The 12,913-nt window shown below is 40.0% G+C and overlaps 1 pseudogene; it reads right to left on the bottom strand.

Moving 5' to 3' along the window:
* Positions 1–2,935: 2,935 nt before the first annotated feature.
* On the bottom strand, positions 2,936–12,136 carry LOC139075418 (olfactory receptor 8K3-like; annotated as a pseudogene).
* Between the last annotated feature and the right edge of the window lie 777 nt (positions 12,137–12,913).

Below are 12,913 nucleotides of genomic sequence, written 5' to 3'. Positions count from 1 at the left end.
ATGCCTAGCATATCAGTTTATCCTTGTAAAAATGTAGTATTTTGTGTGTATACAACTACGTGTATATTTTATGGTTCTATAAATTTCATTACTGCATTTAAGTCATTTTATTTGGTATGCTTCGATGTGATGACATATTTTGTTTCTTTCTGCATTATCATCCGTGATATATATCCAACAAATTTCATTTATCTTTTTTTACTGGTAGATATTTTATTTGTCTCTAACTCACAGCTATTGCAAACACCACTAAAATGTACAGCCTTAATGAACAACTGCCAACTTGTCCTCTTAAAAATGATGTGAACATATATATATACATGTAATCTTAATAAGAGAGAGTAGTATATACTTATTAATTCTCCTAAATATTTCAGATCGTTTACCAATATATTATTCTATTAATAAAGATGCAAGACTTATCCTGGATTATCCTTTTCACGTCTAGTGCATGAATTATGTCCTTCTTGTTAATTTGGCATTTATGGTATTATATGTATCTTTCATCCAATTTATTATACTTCTTCTTCCCTTTTCTTTCCAAGTTATCAAACTGCTGCCATTTCGTATAAATATTAGTGGTCAGTTTCTGTGGTCACTTTGCTTTTGTTTTTGGACATTGACTAAGCTGCATATATATAAAGTGCAAAATTTGATAAGTTTTGACATATGTGTATTACTCATGGATCCATCAAAGTCATCAAGATAACAAATATACCCATCACTCCCCAAATTTCTTAGTCTTCATACATATTAACTCCATTCTACCCTCCTTGTCCCTTGCCCAACCAAGACAACTTTAATTTGCTATTTTAGAAAAATTTTGTATTCAAATAACTAGAGATTTACAGGAAGTTGTAAAAAACAATGAAGAAAGATTCTGCATAATCTTCCCCCAGTTCCCCACAATGATAAGGTCTTGCATAACTACAGTATGATTTCACTAGGAAATTGACATTGGTATAATACACATAATTTGTTCAGATTTCACCAGTTTTGCAGGTACTCTTTTGTGTGTTTGTGTGTATTCACTCCTCTGCATTTTATCACATGTTCTTCATCACTGCTCTTGCAGGACATTGAGTCCTCTCCAAAATGTCTACAAGACACTTGGTCCGTATGACACTTGGTCCATGCCAAAAGGTCCTTGACATTTGGTCCTGTCCAAAATGTCCATGAGCATATTTTGTTCATGCCAAATGGTTTTGGACAGGACCAAGTATCAAGGTCCTTTTGATGTGGACTATATGTCTTATATACATTTTGGACAGGACAAAATGGCCCTGCAAATATCACAGACCTTTTGGCATGGACCAAATGCCCCCATGGAGGTTTTTGACAGGATGAAAAATGACCAGATATCAAGGACCTTTTGGCAGGCACCAAATACACTCATGGACATTTTGGATAGGAGAGAATGTCTTGCAAGGCTCTGCATAATAGTCTTGAGAGCCATCCATATTTTTGTGTATAGCAATAATTCATTACTTTTTATAGCTGAGTGGTATTCATTTGCTTGGATATCACACAATTTGTTTATCTATTCTCAAGTGAAAGAATATTTGGATTGTTTCCAGTGTCTTGCTATTATAAATAAAGCTTCTATGGGCATTTGCATACACATATTTATAATGAAATGTGCTGTCATTTCTCTTGGATAAATACATGGAATGGCTAAATTTATTCCAAGATGATGGACTCAGAAAACAGTCCAGTCTCTCTAAGATGTAAATAAGTCTATTAAATGTAAAAAATAATACAAATAAACAAAAAATAAGGGAACTTAGGAAAGGTTATGTAGGAAGTATGTCTAAAGACATAACAAGTATGCAAATTGCTATGTACACACTCCACATTCACTAGGAAACAGCATAGTCCAGATCATAGAATCATCTCCTTTTGCTTCCTCCAAGTAGGATCATCAAATCAATGTGGCCAGACAATATATCCTAATGAAAAGATAGCACATAATAATTTGAATCAAATTTATGGAAAGAGAAGCAATAACTTAATTTATCACAGAGTAGACCTCATATGCAAGGACACAAAAACAACTAGAACATGACTTTTAAACAAGAATTATTCTTGGTTCTGAGACATAAGAAAGAGTAACAGCCCATTAGACAAAAACAAGCAGTTGGGTACCAAGATCAAGCTGGTAGGAAAAATAAAAGTAAAAACCAGGATGCTTCTATGACAGATCACAAGAAACTTCACTTAATTGATATATCCACTGCTATAGAAAAATAGATGAGTTTAGACAAAATTAAATGCATGAAGATCTTCTGGATTGCTGGAATGCCAACTGTGTTAAGTTAATAAACTCTCTAGGGCTCATATGTGGAAGTAATGGCACTGATGAGAAAAGATCAGGACACAAAGATCCCCATGTGGAATGGAAACTTTTGAGCAAATTCAGATGACTGATTACTTTAAAATTAATGCAGTGCACTGAGCATCTTTAAAACTAAAATCAAGTGTGCATGAAGGCTTAACAGAAGGAATATGCTCAGAGAAAAACACACATACATACACACAAATACATAGACACTGGAAAGTTTGTTCTGAAGGTTGAGAACAACACCAGAGTGATCTGAACTTCCCTTATGTACCTACTATTCTTTCTTACTCCCACACAGCATACCCACTCTCCTTATCTGCTCTTATGGTCTATAGTCCCCCAACCCATTCTACTGTACTGAAAACTTTCTTAATTATTATGTTTGTAATTCATCTCTTCTCCTCAAGGAAGGAAATTATATTTATTGTTTTGTTCACTAATATATTTAGATTACTTAGAAGTATGACTGGTACATAGAATTCAATCTCTAAATACATATCAAACTCATTTATCCCTGCTTTTTCCTCTGAAGGAATACATAGCAATGTTTAACATTAATAACCTAATTCATAGGAACCACATAGTACAATGAACTTAAGAAAAGATATTGCACAATTTTTTCCATATCCTGCCTATAGCATGTTTTACATCTTTGTTTCTCACACTATCGATTAAGTGATTTAACATTGAGATAACAAGAATGTAAACTATAAAAACTATCAGTGTCAAAGGAATGAGTGGACTTGAGCTGCACATACATAAATATCAAAGTTCCATAGAACAATGTGACCACTGTCAGGTGGGATCCACAAGTGGAGAAAGACTTAAGCCTGCCCTCTGCAGAGTTCATCCTGAGAATGGCTACAAGGATGAGCAGATAAGACACAAGAACTATCAGAAGAGATGAAATCAAGTTTAAAATTGAGAAAATCATAATTATCAATTAACTTCTATGTGTATTTGAGCAAAGCAAAGATTACAAGGGGATATAGTCACAGCAGAAATGATTGACAACATTGTAGCTACAGAAGGATAAATTAAAAATCCTTATGGTGACTAGATGAGAAACAAACATGCTATAGAGAAAGAAGATTGCTACCAGCACCTGACATGCCCTTTGTGACCTGATGACCGTGTAGAGCAGAGGGTTACAGATGGCCACAGGGCAGTGATAAGGCATTGCTGATAGATAAAACGTTCGCTAATGATGAACATAATGTAGAAATCTCCCTGTGTGGTGCAAAAATAATAGGAGATTGTATCTTCATCTACACCAAAACTTACTAGCATTTTCAGGCCTACAGTTGTGGAATAGCAAAGATCAGTGAAAGCCAGGTGTTTGAAGAAGTACATGGGTGTTTGTAGCCTGGAGTCCACTTTAGTGAGGATGACGATGACCAAGATACCCACCACTGAGACTATGCAGATGATGAGGAAGAGCCCAAATAATGGCTCCTGCAACTCAGGAAGATGTGTGACTACCATTAGAATGAGTTCATCCTGCACTGTTAGATTGTTTTTCCATCCAGGTTTATCAGAAAACCTATACTGAAAAGACACATCAGCATAGTCAATAGCTTTCACGTAGTACCATCTAGGAGTGTTTTGTATACAAAGCTACTTAGCATAAATAAGATAAACCCAAATTTCCAATCAGGATATTTTAAAATAAACCCACTTACCACAATAGAACACACATAACAATAAAAAATATCTGGCGGCGGGGAAGATAAGCAGTTGTAAAGACAGGATTGGAGATAGAGATAGATCAGTGATTTTCAGTTGAGTAAGATCTGCCCCTCAAAGAATGTTTGACAAAATTTTGAGGCATTTTGGTTGTCACAACTGGAGAAGGAGTGTTAATAGCATATTATGGTTAGAGTCCAGTGATACTGCTAATTATCCTACTATATTTGGGATCCCCCCAAAAAGGAATTATCCAGCCCCAAATGTCAATAGGACCAATGTTGGCAAACACTTATGTAGATAGATATAGATATAGATGATATAGATACACAAATAGATATAATATAGGTGTAGATTATAGGTATAGATATAGATAGTTCTAAGAAGAAAAAAATTTAAAAATGGTAAAAACTTTAGGTGTTAGGTGTGCAGATAGTTATTAAACTTTTGTTTCCCATTTATATAATGATGATTACATAATTACATTTAACAAATTGCAATCACATGATATATTATATATTAATTTCACAATAACAATTTTAACATCCAAATTCCAATAATCCTTTTAAACATTTAAAACCTTCTATTGAAAAACATAATCCTGTGAGAACCCGTATGCCTACAGGTGGTACAGGATGAAACAAACAACACACTTGACTGAGTCAGGATGGAGGTGGGTAAGCAGGAAACTCTAACAAGGTCATAGTAGAGATTATTTGTCTTTATACAGGGAAATATCCCAGGAAATATACACTGGCGGATAGGGCCTCTGCTGCATCTACAATTGCAGTATTTGCAAAGGAGAATATTGAGCAAATGACATAAATTATCTTGCCCTCTTTTTCCATAGTAGCCAAATCAACTCTTTTTTGTGGGGTAATTGGGAAAGAAAAATGAAAATTAAATGTTTCAGTGCATTTATGGCACTTGGAAATATCCCTTAAATATCAACTACATAGTGGGTATTTTTTGGTGTGTATTTATTTGTTTATTTTTGGTGAGGAAGATTGGCCCTGAGCTAACATCTGTTGCCAATCTTCCTATTTTTGCTTGAAGAATAATTATTTCTTTTTTTTTTTTTTATTAATGTTATGATAGATTACAACCTTGTGAGATTTCAGTTGTACATTTTTGTTAGTCATGTTGTGGGTACACCACTTCCCCCTCCGTACCCTCCCCCCACCCCCCCTTTTCCCTGGTAACCACCGATCAGATCTCCTTATCAATATGCTAATTTCCACCTATGAGTGGAGTCATATAGAGTTCGTCTTTCTCTGACTGACTTATTTCGCTTAACATAATGCCCTCGAGGTCCATCGACATTGTTGTGAATGGGCCAATTTCGTCTTTTTTTTATGGCTGAGTAGTATTCCATTGTGTATATATACCACATCTTCTTTATCCAATCATCAGTTTCTGGGCATGTAGGCTGGTTCCACGTCTTGGCTATTGTAAATAATGCTGCGATGAACATAGGGGTGCAACGGACTCTTGAGATATCTGATATCAGGTTCTTAGGATAGATACCCAGTAATGGGATGGCTGGGTCATAGGGTATTTCTATTTTTAACTTTTTGAGAAATCTCCATACTGTTTTCCATAGTGGCTGTACCAGTTTGCATTCCCACCAACAGTGTATGAGGGTTCCTCTTTCTCCACAACCTCTCCAACATTTGTCGTTCTTGGTTTTGGATGTTTTTGCCAATCTAACGGGGGTAAGGTGATATCTTAGTGTAGTTTTGATTCGCATTTCCCTGATGATTAGCGATGATGAACATCTTTTCATGTGTCTATTGGCCATATTCATATCTTCTTTTGAGAAATGTCTGTTCATGTCCTCTGCCCATTTTTTGATCGGGTTGTTTGTTTTTTTGTTGTTAAGCAGTGTGAGTTCTTTGTATATTATGGAGATAAACCCTTTGTCGGATAAGTGGCTTGTAAATATTTTTTCCCAATTAGTGAGCTGTTTTTTTGTTTCAATCCTGTTTTCCCTTGCCTTGAAGAAGCTCTTTAGTCTGATGAAGTCCCATTTGTTTATTCTTTCTATTGTTTCCCTCAACTGAGGAGTTACAGTGTCCGAAAAGATTCTTTTGAAACTGATGTCAAAGAGTGTACTGCCTATATTCTCTTCCAAAAGACTTATTGTCTCAGGCCTAATCTTTAGGTCTTTGATCCATTTTGAGTTTATTTTGGTGTGTGGTGAAAAAGAATGGTCAATTTTCAATCTTTTGCATGTGGCTGTCAAGTTTTCCCAGCACCATTTGTTGAAGAGACTTTCTTTTCTCCATTGTAGGCCCTCTGCTCCTTTGTCGAAGATTAGCTGTCCATAGATGTGTGGTTTTATCTCTGGGCTTTCAATTCTGTTCCATTGATCTGTGGACCTGTTTTTGTACCAGTACCATGCTGTTTTGATCACTGTAGCTTTGTAGTATGTTTTGAAATTGGGGATTGTGATTCCGCCGGCTTTGTTTTTCTTGCTCAGGATTGCTTTAGCAATTCGCGGTCTTTTGTTGCCCCATATGAATTTTAGGATTGTTTGTTCAATTTCTGTGAAGAATGTTCTTGGGATTATGATTGGGATAGCATTGAATCTGTATATTGCTTTAGGTAGTATGGACATTTTAACTATGTTTATTCTTCCAATCCATGTGCAAGGAATGTTTTTCCATCTCTTTATGTCATCGCCTATTTCTTTCAAGAAAGTCTTGTAGTTTTCATTGTATAGATCCTTCACTTCCTTGGTTAAGTTTATCCCAAGGTATTTTATTCGTTTCGTTGCGATTGTGAATGGGATAGAGTTCTTGAGTACTTTTTCTGTTAGTTTATTGTTAGTGTATAGAAATGCTACTGATTTATGCACGTTAATTTTATACCCTGCTACTTTGCTGTAGTTGTTGATTATTTCTAATAGTTTTTCTGTGGATTCTTTGGGGTTTTCTATGTATAAGATCATGTCGTCTGCAAACAACGAGAGTTTTACTTTTTCGTTACCTATTTGGATTCCTTTTATTTCTTTCTCCTGCCGAATTGCTCTGGCCAGCACCTCCAGAACTATGTTGAATAGGAGTGGTGAAAGTGGGCACCCTTGTCTTGTTCCTGTCCTCAGAGGGATGGCTTTCAGCTTTTGTCCATTGAGTATGATGTTGGCTGTGGGTCTATCATATATGGCCTTTATTATGTTGAGGTACTTTCCTTCTATACCCATTTTACTGAGGGTTTTTATCATAAATGGGTGTTGGATCTTGTCGAATGCTTTCTCTGCATCTATTGAGATGATCATGTGGTTTTTGTTTTTCATTTTGTTGATGTAGTGTATCACGTTGATTGACTTGCGGATGTTGAACCATCCATGTGTCCCTGGTATAAATCCCACTTGATCATGGTGTATAATCTTTTTGATGTATTGCTGTAATCGGTTTGCCAAAATTTTGTTGAGGATTTTTGCATCTATGTTCATCAGTGATATCGGCCTGTAGTTCTCCTTCTTTGTGTTGTCCTTGTCAGGTTTGGGGATCAGAGTGATGTTGGCTTCATAGAATGTGTTAGGGAGTTCTCCATCTTTCTCAATTTTCTGGAACAGTTTGAGGAGAATAGGTATTAAGTCTTCTTTGAATGTTTGGTAGAATTCTCCAGAGAAGCCGTCTGGTCCTGGACTCTTATTTTTGGGGAGGTTTTTGATTACCGTTTCTATTTCCTTACTTGTGATTGGTCTATTCAGATTCTCCATTTCTTCCTGATTCAGTTTGGGGAGATTGTAGGAGTCTAGGAATTTGTCCATTTCTTCCAGGTTGTTCAATTTGTTGGCATATAGTTTTTCATAGTATTCTCTTATGATCTCTTGTATTTCATTGGTATCTGTTGTGATTTCTCCTCTGTCATTCCTGATTTTATTAATTTGCGATTTCTCTCTTCTTTTCTTGGTGAGTCTGGCTAGGGGTTTGTCAATTTTGTTAATTCTTTCGAAGAACCAACTCTTTGTTTCATTGATCCTTTCTATTGTCTTTTTTGTTTCAATATCGTTTATTTCTGCTCTTATTTTTATTATTTCCCTCCTTCTACTGACTCTGGGCCTTGTTTGTTCTTCTTTTTCTAGTTCTGTTAGGTGTCGTTTGAGGTTGCTTACGTGAGCTTTTTCTTGTTTAGTGAGGTGAGCCTGTATTGCGATGAATTTCCCTCTTAGGACTGCTTTTGCTGCATCCCAAATGATTTGGTATGTCGTGTTCTCATTTTCATTTGTCTCCAGATAAGATTTGATTTCTTCTTTAATTTCTTCAATGATCCATTGTTTGTTGAGAAGCGTGTTGTTTAGTCTCCACATTTTTGCACCTTTCTCTGCTTTTTTCTTGTAGTTGATTTCTAGTTTAATAGCGTTATGATCAGAAAAGATGCTTGCTATTATTTCAACTCTCTTGTATTTATTGATGTTTGCTTTGGTTCCCAAAATATGGTCAATCCTTGAGAATGTTCCATGTGCACTTGAGAAGAATGTGTAACCTGCTGTTTTTGGATGAAGTGTTCTATATATATCTATTAAGTCCATCTGGTCTAATTTTTCATTTAATTCTATTATTTCCTTGTTGATTTTCTGTCTGGATGTTCTGTCCATTGGTGTTAATGGTGTGTTGAGGTCCCCTACTATTATTGTATTGTTGTTGATGTCTTCTTTTAGTTCTATTAAGAGTTGCTTTACAAATTTTGGTGCTCCTGTGTTGGGTGCGTATATATTTATAAGTGTTATGTCTTCTTGGTGGAGAGTCCCTTTTATCATTATATACTGTCCCTCTTTGTCTTTCTTTATCTGTTTTGCTTTGAAATCTACCTTGTCTGATATTAGTATAGCGACACCTGCTTTCTTTTGTTCATTATTAGCTTGGAGTATTGTTCTCCATCCCTTCACTCTGAGTCTGTGTTTGTCTTTGGGGCTGAGGTGTGTTTCCTGGAGGCAGCATATTGTTGGATCTTGTTCTTTGATCCATCCTGCCACTCTGTGTCTTTTGATTGGGGAGTTCAATCCATTTACATTTAGAGTGATTATTGAGACGTGGGGGCCTACCACTACCATTTTGTGTCTTGTTTTCCGGTTTTCTTCAGTTTCCTTTGTTTCTCGTCCCATGGTTTAATCTGTACTGATGTAGAGCTGCTACTCTCTGTTGTTGTCCTTCTACTTATCTCCTCTGCTCTTGGTTTTGTAGCCCCTTTCCTTTTTTGGATTTTTCAGGAATGAGGGTTTTCCTGAGGATTTCCTGAAGAGGAGGTTTTGTGGCAATGAACTCCCTTAATTTTTGTTTATCTGGGAAAGTTTTTATTTCTCCATCGTATTTGAAGGATATTTTCGCTGGGTAGAGAATTCTCGGCTGTAGATTTTTGTCCTTCAGATTTTTGAATATATCATTCCACTCTCTTCTAGCCTGTAAAGTTTCTGCTGAGAAATCTGCTGATAGCCTGATGGGGGTTCCTTTGTAGGTTATTTTCTTTTGCCTGGCTGTCCTTAATATTTTCTCCTTGTCGTTGACTTTTGCTAGCTTCACTACTATATGCCGTGGAGTTGGTCTTCTTGCATTGATAAAGTTTGGAGATCTATTGGCTTCTGTCACCTGAAGATCCATCTCCCTCACCAGATTTGGGAAGTTCTCAGCCATTATTTCTTTGAATAGGTTTTCTGCCCCTTTCTCCTTCTCTTCTCCCTCTGGTATACCTATAATACTTACGTTGCATCTCCTAATTGTGTCTGATAATTCTCGGAGAGTTTCTTCATTTCTTTTAAGTCTTGCTTCTCTCTCCTCCTCTGCCTGCAGCAATTCTATATTGCCATCTTCCAAATTGCTAATTCTTTCCTCCATATTATCGGCCCTACTGTTCAGAGCATCTAGATTTTTCTTAATCTCCTCTATTGTGTTCTTCATTTCCAATATTTCTGTTTGGTTCTTCTTTATCGTATCAAACTCTTTTGTGACATAGCTCCTGAACTCGTTGAGTTGTCGGTCAGAATTCTCTCTTAACTCAATGAGTATTTTAATGATGGCTGTTTTGAAGTCATCATCATTTACGTTATATATCTCATTTTCTTTGGGATTGTTTTCTGTGTATTTGTTACTTTCTTTCTGTTCTGGAGATTTAATGTATTTTTTCATATTGCTTGATGATGTTGATTTGTGCCTCCGCATGGAGATAGAGTTTAGTTGCTCCTTTCACTTGTTTCAGCTGCTGCGGTGGGGGGAGCAGCTGTTTATACTTCACCAACCAGGAACCCTGTCCGTAGTTGCTAACTGGGCCTGGGCCCCTCTTCGTAGCCACAGTGGCCCTTTGGATTCCCTCCTCTGCCGTGGGGGCCGTCACGGGGGGCTTCAGGCTGCAGGTGCCTACTGTTGTTGCCCACCTAGATGCGCTCTCTCCTTGGGGTCTGCAACGGTGTTATGGGCTTTTCCAGCGGCCAGGGGTGGGATCACTTATATTTGTCGCTCCGTTGCTGTCGGCACCCACCAAATCTCACTTGTCCTCTATGGGTCGCAGGAGAGCTATTGGCATCTTCTACAGTCTGTGGTTAGTACACCTAGCTATGCTGCTTTTGCCCTGGGGTCTTCCAGCCTTGTGGCTGGCGGCTTGGTGCCTTCTACTGGTGCTGTGCAGAGGCTTTCCCTACGGCTTCTGTGAGCCTGTAGGGTTTCCCCCTAGGCTACTAAGCTGGGTCTCTGGAACTCTCTCCAGCCCCAGTCCTCTCCGAGATCTCCGGCAATCCCTAGCCTCACCAGGTGGGCAACGGCAGCTGGGGGTCGCCCCGTCCTCTGGGCTTCTCTCCGGGCCTCTGCCGGGAGCTCTGAATGCTCAGCGTGGCCCCTCTGCTACCGGCAGACAGAGAGTTTTGTCTGCTGCCTGGCGGAGCTCCGGCGCTTCCCCTCCGGGTCGCCGAACCCGCCTTTGAAAGTTCCCCCGCCCCGGTCTTCTCCGAGATCTCCGGCAATCCCTAGTCCCACGGGGCGGGCAACGGCAGCTGGGGGACGCCCCGCCCTCTGGGCTTCTGTCCGAGCCTCTGCCGGGAGCCCTGAATGCTGGGCGTGGCCCCTCTGCTAATGGCAGACAGAGAGTTTTGTCTGCTGCCTGGGGGAGCTCCGGCGCTTCCCCTCCGGGTCGCCGGACCCGCCTTTGAAAGTTCCCCCGCCCCGGTCCTCTCCGAGATCTCCGGCAATCCCTAGTCCCACGGGGCGGGCAACGGCAGCTGGGGGACGCCCCGCCCTCTGGGCTTCTGTCCGAGCCTCTGCCGGGAGCCCTGAATGCTGGGCGTGGCCCCTCTGCTAATGGCAGACAGAGAGTTTTGTCTGCTGCCTGGGGGAGCTCCGGCGCTTCCCCTCCGGGTCGCCGGACCCGCCTTTGAAAGTTCCCCCGCCCCGGTCCTCTCCGAGATCTCCGGCAATCCCTAGTCCCACGGGGCGGCAACGGCAGCTGGGGGTCGCCCCGTCCTCTGGGCTTCTCTCCGGGCCTCTGCCGGGAGCCCTGAGTGCTCAGCGTGGCCCCTCTGCTACCGGCAGACAGAGAGTTTTGTCTGCTGCCTGGCGGAGCTCCGGCGCTTCCCCACCGGGTCGCCGGACCCGCCTTTGAAAGTTCCCCCGCCCCGGTCCTCTCCGAGATCTCTGGCAATCCCTAGTCCCCCGGGGCGGGCGTCTCTCTGGGACCCTCCGGGCGCCCCGAGCACCAGGCTGGGTCTCCCCGCCAATGGCGGGGAGAGACTCTCCCCGCGGGCTCAGGTGTGCAACTCCAAAGTTTCCCTCTGCATTTAGGAGTAATTGCGGGGGGTTTAAGTAGGGTTCTGGTCACCTGTTTCCACCGTCGCTCCTCTGTTGTGTTCTCGCTCCTGCCCTAGATGTGTGTGGATCCTCTTGGGGCGTCCGTTGGAAGAAAGCCGCTTGCGGGTACTAGGCTGCCCGTTGGGGTCGGAGAGTTTTCACCTATTTCCACATCCTCCCGGAGGAAAGTCCGTCCGCCTTCCGATGTATAGTCGCGTGGGTGTCTCAGACGTCCTGAGATGCTGTCTGGATATCCTTTGTCAAGCGATAAGTGTCCAAATAATTGTAGACTCGAAGGGCGAGAGACAAAGAGGACTACTCACGGCGCCATCTTGGAATTCCCTCCTCAGAATAATTATTTCTTAAGTGGAGACAATGTGTTGTCTGAAATGGATTATCTTGACATATGTACATACAATTTTTTTTGTGTCTTAACTTGTTTCTCAGAGGTATGGTGATGAATAGATCAAGTAGTGTGCTATCCAGGTAACTCTCCCCAGCCCCCTCACCCCACCGTGTCCCAACTCCATGACTAAAATTGGGCCATCAATCCATCAATGTGTTGTTTTTTTGGATAACTGATTTCTACCTTACTTAAAATATTTAATAAGAATTTACCTAAAACTAAAATATTTCCTCCTGCCCGGGTTCATTTTCATTATAACTGACATACACTAAGTTGTCTGTAACACATCAGGAATATATTGTCTTGGAGGAATCTGGGGAGAATAAGGAAATTGAGCAAATTGGAAGAAAGCGAGGCCACTGAAATTGGTTTTATATAATAGAGTTTCATAAAAATCCTCTTGGGATAAAAGGATCCTCTATTTTAAAGAAAAAATATTTTAATCTTACTATATTACACAGCAGCGTTTTGTCAAGATAAAATAGACAATTTTATAGATAGATTAGACAGATAATTACAGATATAGGATATAGATTTCAGGAATAGCTAAATCCACCTGCACATTAAGGCCATAAAGAACTCCTCCATATTGTGATATAGCATGTAACACAGACAGACATAAGTGTAGTGAAATAAAAATGTGTATGAAGATCCCTAATAAACCACTACCTTAAAAAGTACCAGAATAGCATGAGGAGGGCA

This window comes from Equus przewalskii, chromosome 13, assembly GCF_037783145.1.
Source record: "Equus przewalskii isolate Varuska chromosome 13, EquPr2, whole genome shotgun sequence".
Classification (NCBI taxonomy): domain Eukaryota; kingdom Metazoa; phylum Chordata; class Mammalia; order Perissodactyla; family Equidae; genus Equus; species Equus przewalskii.
This window is presented reverse-complemented; position numbering and strand designations above follow the sequence as displayed.